Below are 8,318 nucleotides of genomic sequence, written 5' to 3' on the forward strand. Positions count from 1 at the left end.
CACTATTTAAGTGATATCAAAGCTCTTCCATTCACACATCTGGAAGTTTGCTTGAGTGTGCAAATGTGTCAACTGGTTCCTCTTCAGAATCAGGATGCCACGTATTGCAGAAATACATAATATTTTAGATTATATTGTTGAATATTTTTTGAGAGAAATCCTTTGTTCTGCCAGTCTTTCAGCTAGTTACAGCAAATAAAAATGTTTGCTGAGTTAATATCTTTTCTTGAAGAATGTTGGTGGATGAATTTATCCACATTACTTAATAAGAAATAATTTCAAGTCAACCCTAATGTGCAGCTTGTTACAGATCTTACAGTTACCACTAATTATCTGATACAAAGATAGTAGTAAATTTATGGTGGTTGAGGCAAGCTGTTAACTGGGTATTAAGGCAATGTCATTTCATATAGTTCAATTAGTGGTTTGTTGACATTAGGAAACAATTGAAATTATTGGAAGTGACTCTTAATGGTCAGTTATTGTCTCTTGTCTCAACTCATTCCTTGAATATAATTTGATATAATTTCTGGAACAATACAATATCCTTAAATCACCGTGGTTGTCCTTGTTATCACTATTGTCCAATTAGCGTTTGATTTTCTTCCTTAAACATCTTGAATGCCCCAGTTCTCATTTAAAGCTTCTGTTACTTTTCTCATTTCTGATTTAATTTTTCTCTTCCTTTGATAAAATCTGGTTTAACAATAGTCCTTTATAGCTTGCATATGGCCTAAATTGAACACAATACCCTTGACTTTCAAAAGATCCCACTTTTAATTTTTGACCTCTTGCATTCTTTCCACAAGGCCGTGAGACTGTTGCATCTACATCATGGCTATACATTTGCTTACAGGATCCTGCTATCACATTTTGCCTTTTTCCAAACAGTAATTTCTCATAATTTTCTTCAAAAATCTTGCAGATCAGCTAGGACTTGGGGCTCCCAATGAAGTTCTTCAGTTGTTCTGTGGAAATTGAAAACCAGCGTGTCTGGCCACATACAGTAAATTGCAGAGCTATTTCAAAGACCTTGCAGGATGTAAAAGTAGCTGCAATCATGCTTCAGTGACACATTGGAATTCTTACTGACATATTTTCAAATGTTCTTGGCAGTACAACCCTGGGGAGACTTCAGTTGGTGGCTTCTCTTTGAACAAGGTTCCCTCATGATTGATTTAGAGGCATCAGGGAAAAGAGAAATAACGGGAATTGCATCTAATTTTTTTCCTGAGTGTCAGGTAAAGAAAAAAAAAGAGGGATTATTTAGGAAGAAATGGTGAAATGTGAGTTTCTAACTTCAAAACTGTAATCCTGGAAACCTTAAACTCAGTTACTGACTGACCTTAGAAGCATAAAATCTGAATAGGAGCTTCAGTTATAACTTCCATTTTCTTTCATTTGTGAGGACATTCTAGCATACACTTTTCCTTTCTTGAAATATCTCAGAAAGACTGGAAACTTGTAGTGCAAATTAAAGCTTTTATTACTTAGTCCTCATCAAGTAGTGGCTATTTGTTCTTGATGCCTTGTAACTATTACTTGCTCATCTCATGATTGTGCTTTTAGGTATATTAAATCCACGAGCAGGCATAAATTTTGACAACAGAGCTGCAAAATTAAGGAAAAAGAAAAATGACTTAATGAAAAATGAATTACCAATTTGTCATTCAATAACTCATTTTACATGTAGTTGACAAAAGCAATCCCGCTCCCTTATGTTGCATCTGTTTAAAGCCTTCTGCAAGCTTTTTGCCTCAAAGATTCAGTGAGGCTTCATAGCTCCAGAATAGTTCCCAACCTAGCAGGTAATGCACTCTGCCAGGGAACAGATGTATGGTATTTGGCCAAACCAAAGTTTTGATCTCAGTGCAGAAATGGAAGGAGCTGCCTTTATTTCTAACATATGAGTTTGCTTAATCCCTGAATTACTGAGCCATGGAGCTGGACTTCGGGAAACAAGTACTACGCTGGGGACTCTCAGTGGGTGAAGGAGCTGGCTGGTAGGCAAGAAGTAATGCACCAAACCAGCAGAAGTAAAAGTAAGGGGTTTAAGGTATTCTTCCTTTTTTAAAAAAAAAACAAAAAACAAACTAAATTAAAATTATTTTATTATTTTTAATTTTATTTTTTCAGTATCCTATTTAAGGATGCATTTTCTGTATACTGTATAGGGAGTTTGCTGAATGCCTGACATAGAGTATCAGAGTGCTTAATGTGTATATGTAGAAGTGCTGCAAGAATTAATCTTCATGGTGCCTCAATCGTTTTCTGGATCTTGCTGCAAAGAGATGTATAGTAAAAACACTTATTTCCCTGACATTCTGCCTTGACTTAATTGAGATCAGGAAATCAACTGCTTCCAGGAACTGGGACGATGCGAGACTAAATTTAATTTGTCATTTACTTTTAGTGTTAAAAGCTTGTATTGACCTTCTCTACAAGGACTGATATTGAAAGGGAAAGCTAAACAGTTAATGGCATTACTAAATTATGTAATATGGAAAGATAATGGTTTGTGTTATCTGCAATCTTGATTACAGGGAAAAGGAGTAGTTCTAACATTTTGTATCTGTTTACAGTAAGAAGCCTTTTTTCCCCTCAATTTTTTTTCCACTAAAGGAGAGGTGAAGGTTTTTTGTTCTGAAAGTTTTTTTATAGTCCTTTCTCTACTTGTCAATATTTGTCAGAATTATTGTTTGGTAACCTTTTTAGTTCGCAGTCTCAAATGAGGCCAGTATCCTGTGTTTCTTCTTTGTAATACAGTGGCAGAGAGAAAGTAACTGATAGAGAACTTAGATTGCCAGCCAAAGTGATAGGAGTACATAGCAAAATTTTATTTGTTGATATTAATCTAAACCAGAGAATTTGTTCAGTGTTTGCCTAATATGTTTGTGTCTGAGTCGGTATTGCACCAGATCTCTTAAGTCTGAATGTGTTACCTTCACTGCAATATTTTTTCCTCTCTTAGAATGTATGTGTGTATGCATAAGTACACAAACGTGCACAGTTGTGCTTGCATTTGAAGAACAATAGCATTTTCAGGGCATTCATAGTACCATTGCTATGAAGACAGGCTGAGAGAGTTGAGGCTGTTAAGCCTGGAAAAGAGAAGGCTCCAGGAAGACCTTATAGCTGCCTTCCAGTATTTGAAGGGGACCTACAGGAAAGCTGGGGAGGGGCTTTTCATCAGAGAAGACAGTGATAGGAAAAGGGGTAATAGCTTTAAACTGAAAGAGGGGAGATTTAGGTTAGACATCAGGACCAAATTCTTCACCATGAGGTAGGTTAGTAAGGCACTGGAATAGGTTGCCCAGGGATGTTGTAGAAGCTCCTTCCCAGGAGGCATTCAAGGCCAGGATGGGTGAGGCTTTGTGCAGCCCGGTCTAGTGTGAAGTGTCCCTGCTCATAGCAGAGAGGTTAGAATCTGATGATCTTTAAGGTCCCTTCCAACCTTAACCATTCTTTGATTCTATGATTTGATCATAAAGGCCAAAGAATGTCCTATGCTGTTCCATAGTTTTTGGACAAGAGGCTGATGTTGATCAGTCATAACAGAATCTGACTGCTCAGACTCATTCTCTGTAATGCATAGATATTTCATAACTTCTGTGAAAGTTGCATGCATACTGAGCTTGATAGTTTTAGCTATATGACAGCACAACCACTATATGGTGTAGCACAGAACCCTTTCTGAACTGTGGAAGGCATGAGAATCAGAAGACACATCAGCCTTTAAGATCAGTTTAATTGTTACAAGTATTGATACTGGCTTGCTGTTGTCTTAAATTTCTGTACAAGAATTATGTTTCCAGATGATTTGTAACAGTTAATTTTCAGGTGCTGGTGATTTACCCTGGAAGTCTGTTCTCCCACCTCTCTTAAATAAGTGTTATACTATAAATAGTTGATATTTTGTTAGGCATGCATAAATCAATTTATTCATGAAGTCTTATTATACCAAAATTATATAATACCGTCTGTGTGCTTTTAACTTACTGTTTATGTCAGTTTCCTGACAGAGAAATCCACCAAGAACACATTAAACTGTTTGTAAGATTATGTATAATGCTTATAGACTGTAATAATGTGCTACTTACATTCCTGTAAAAGTTAAAGATTATAAACAAGTTTTTAAGTTCTTGGTACTTAGACTGCAGGTGGATATCAATTCGTTGAGTTTTAAAAAAATGTTTTTTGGTCTTTATGACAAATGTGGGGTAAATAGTTGTTGAGAGGGACTTCTTGAAGTTCCCATGTCCTTCTGTATCCTCACTGTAGACAGAACCTTCTCTACTGCTATTGACCACTGTGGGAAACTCTCCTGTATGTTTTAATATGTTTCCAAAGCCACACTGAACAAATTAGTTTCTTCTTTCCTCAAATCTGTTTATTAATTGTTTACTTAAGTTGCAAGGATTGTGTCTTCATCAATATTTTCAATTGTATTTTTTCAATGTCAGATCAAAAGTTGACTGTGTTAATGTTTTGCCCTGTCAGGTTTAGAGACCTGAATGAGCAATAGCAGCCATTCTACCAGATGTAGGAAAAATGAACCAAATATAAACCTCTTCTCCATTCTGTTGTACACTGGTGGAACAGGATGTGATATGTAGCTTCTGTTCTGAAATGTGGAATTGTGCTTGTACCTCTGGCTACAACAACCATAGACTAAAGTGGCTTGGTACGAGCTGGATGCAGAGGAAGAGATGCTAGGAATCTGCAAGTATTTTCCACTCTACAGAAAACAAACACCCAAAGTAATTATGGCCTCAATTTGCAATAGTTCCCAAATTCCTTAGAAGTTTAAACTTTGAACATTGCTCTACATTAATGCAGATGCAATACTGCAGATGTCTGTGAAATTTATTTGGGCAAAATAAAACAAACATCCTTGATTGCATTATCTGAATACAGGAAAATAAAGATAGGCTAGACTTATAGTATTGTTACAGCACTAAAAATGTTGTTTTTCAAATACTAAAGTAAAGCTTGGGGTTAAAAGACCTCTTGCTTATTTCCAATTTACATCCATATGCCTTCCTGATTCTTACAATAAGAAACACTGTATTCGTCCATCCCTGTAGCTTTCTTGTAATTTATTTACCTGGAGAAGTGTTGCTTTTAGATGTAGCATCTGGTTTTAATCTTTTTCCTGCTCTTAGCAAGCTGAATTGACGGAACCAGAAGGAGGTCAAGTCTGTTGCCTAAGGTCACCCATTGAATGAATGCCTGATCTGGGATTTAAAGTTAGATCTGGAGTACTCCATCTTGGTTCTTTGTTGCTTGCAGTGAATACTTATTTTTAAATTTAATATGTATTGGGGAATAATCAATCTGCATTATATGCAAACAGGAAATTATAATACTTAACCTCATACTTACCAAACACATAGTTCTTGCAAATGTTATCTGTCAAAGTAGCTAGAAAGCAGGAAAAGGGTAGAGTATTTTACAGTTACAAAATGAAAATGTACCTGAAACAATAAAAATACTATAAACTGATAAATGAAGAGACACTTTTAAAAAATTGGATAATTATTTTTGTTAATGGCAAATTTAGCACAATGCCATTTCCCTTAATGGTAATCAGGTGAGAACAAAACTTATCCCTCTTCTCAGTAATAAATTACACTGTGTGCATCTTATAGGAATCTGAATTATAGGACCTTGGGCCTCTAGCATTTTCCTGACATTCTGCAATTTTTAACAAAATTAATCTTCATATAACAAGTTGTATGTCAGGATGTGGAGAAATTCAGTCTTTACATGATTGTTGCGATGAGTTAGTCTTGATTAAACGCATGGCAAAATGAGTTGGTCTATAGGCCATGTATATGAAAATGTTTGTCAAAGATGAAATATAATTTGTAAAGATATTTTTCCTGTTTCTTCTGTGTCAACAGGACTTTATATGTTTCAACTTAAGCAAATTCTGAAATACTGTTTCAAACTAAAAACTGAGCTAGTTCTGACTTTTGAATTTTTCTAGTTGAAAAAGTACTGCCATAGTTTTGTGCAATTATAACTTCAGTTTCTAGATTGAAACAGTTGATCTAAAAAAGGACTCCCTTTTCTGGCTACTGTGAAGTTGTATGGTCATAAAGCACCTAGGAGAATAGTTGAAAAGACAATCCAGTCTAAAAGAAGTAAGGATAATTATGCTCCCAAGTCTTCTTAACATGAACCTCACAGTCAGTCAGCAATAGCAATTATCTATAATAGAAGTTTAAACAGCTCCTGGGAATGTTAACAGGTTCTCTTCTGTCATGCAGATGCTGAAAGAGGAAAGAAGCTGGGTCAGTCAGTGAGTAGACAGCAAGGATAGACAGAGGTCTGGAGTTGATAGCAAGGGGATCTGTGAAACCTGTAAGGCAGAAACCAGCTGTTTCTCTGAGCTAGCATTTGGAGTAAAGAGGTGTTCAATTTGGAGACTGTTCAGGCCATTTCTTCTTTTATTGTATTAGGTACATGGAGGAAAGTTGTAAGTTTTACATGCTGTGCTTAGTCTGACTGTGGGTTCTCTGACAGTGTGTGCTTTTACTGTGGTTCTGCTGAAAGACTGTAGCTTGAAACAAGCCGTTGCAGTCTGGAATTATTTTCCGCAGTATTGTTTAGAAGATAAGTTGGGGTTCTTTTGATACGTAATTAATTTATTGAATCTTTCCAAGTAATTTATGATAGAATTGCTTATTATCACTCTACTGAAAATGCTTGAAGTTTTATGAGGCTGTATAGTAAACATGACAACTAACTTAAGGTAGAAAGTATTCAGCTTGGCTAAGTTAAAGAACGGTTAGATCATTTAGAAGAGAAATACAGATTTTCCTAATATCTTCATTTGGACACAACTTGAAAATATTTGCATCCTCTTTACATAATCACATTTCAACTCTGCTGTGCAGCAAAGACAGGAGATATTTAGTTCTTTTTGCATGAATACAACTGGAAGAAAGAGAGGCATAATAAAAAACAAGGAGCAGAACAAAAAAAAGGATTGCTGTTAGTTAAAAATTACAGTAGAGGTACAGAAAATACATTATGCGGGTGCTTCAGGGATGTTTTGAAAAAGATGTTTTAAAGTGTGTAAGAATGTTGTATTGGTTTGAAGTAGCACTTAACAGCCTATTGCAAAACATTCACTGTCTGTGTACTGCTGCCTCCAACGTATAACCTATAAAATTGTATTGGCTTCAAGTGTAAGTGCACCATTTTAAAAATTAAACTTTCAGTAAATACAGTATCTATGTTCATATACTGTATTTTTCCTTATACAAAATAGTTTTATTGCAATTTTTGCAAAGCTTCTTTCAAGGGCGTATTTTGCAATTGCTGTTTTTTTAAGGTTTCTGCAAGTTTCGGACTTCATACACTTTCTATACAGAGTTTATTTTTCATTGAAGTGTAAGTGTTCCGAGAAGTGTATAATGCTGTTACTAGGCTGAACAGGTTGGAAAGCCTTGATCTTTTTCTGCAATGCAGTGTCATATTGGTAGATTTCTATGTTTTAGTCAGCACATTGCACCAACTGAAACGTGCTTGTCATAAAACGCACAATTGTGAGTAAGAGTTCTGGGCTGGAAGAGTACAAATGTTTCACTGTCCTGCATACTATGAGTAAACAGAAGGATTGCATTTTCCCGTTCCATTGTCTGGTTTTTGAAACATCATTCTTATCCCTCTGTCCTCTCACCTGATGTTTATTTAAACTTCTGACGCCTTATGAAAGAGTGCATGCTAGTATTTTTTTCCTCTAAAATTCTTCACTCTCAATGCAGTAAGAGTAATGTGCTTTTGAGAGCTGTTTTTTTAGGCATTTTTTAAAGCATATTCAGTATTGGAATGATGTGCTTTGAACAGCCAAAAGCTATTGTTTCTTCAAGCTGTTACAAGGCTAAACTTGTCCTTCAAGCTTTCTGTGTATATCTGGCTTGAAAGAAGCAAGTTGCTATATGGAATAATTGATTTCTCTTTCAGTTATTAATTATGTGGCTCCAGCAGGTGAATTTAGGGACTTGTTTTATATATATATATAGAAAGAACTAAAGCAAAGATAGTCTCTACTTCATAGAGCTTAACATTTAAGAATCTGATGACGTCAGATTAACAGACATCTGATGACGTCTAATGTGTATTTTTAGCCTAGCTTCTAATTCTGTAGAATTTTTGCATTTTCTCTTACATAAAGCATTATTTTGGAAGCAAGCCCCTTATACAGAGGTTAGCAGTATCAGAGATGCTACATTGTATTTTTTTTTTCTAGTTCATTGAAACCACACACTTCATTTAAACTTCCATTAGTAAAAAAATTCCTCTTT

This window comes from Chaetura pelagica, unplaced genomic scaffold, assembly GCF_000747805.2.
Source record: "Chaetura pelagica isolate M959 unplaced genomic scaffold, ChaPel_1.0 scaffold142, whole genome shotgun sequence".
NCBI lineage: Eukaryota > Metazoa > Chordata > Aves > Apodiformes > Apodidae > Chaetura > Chaetura pelagica.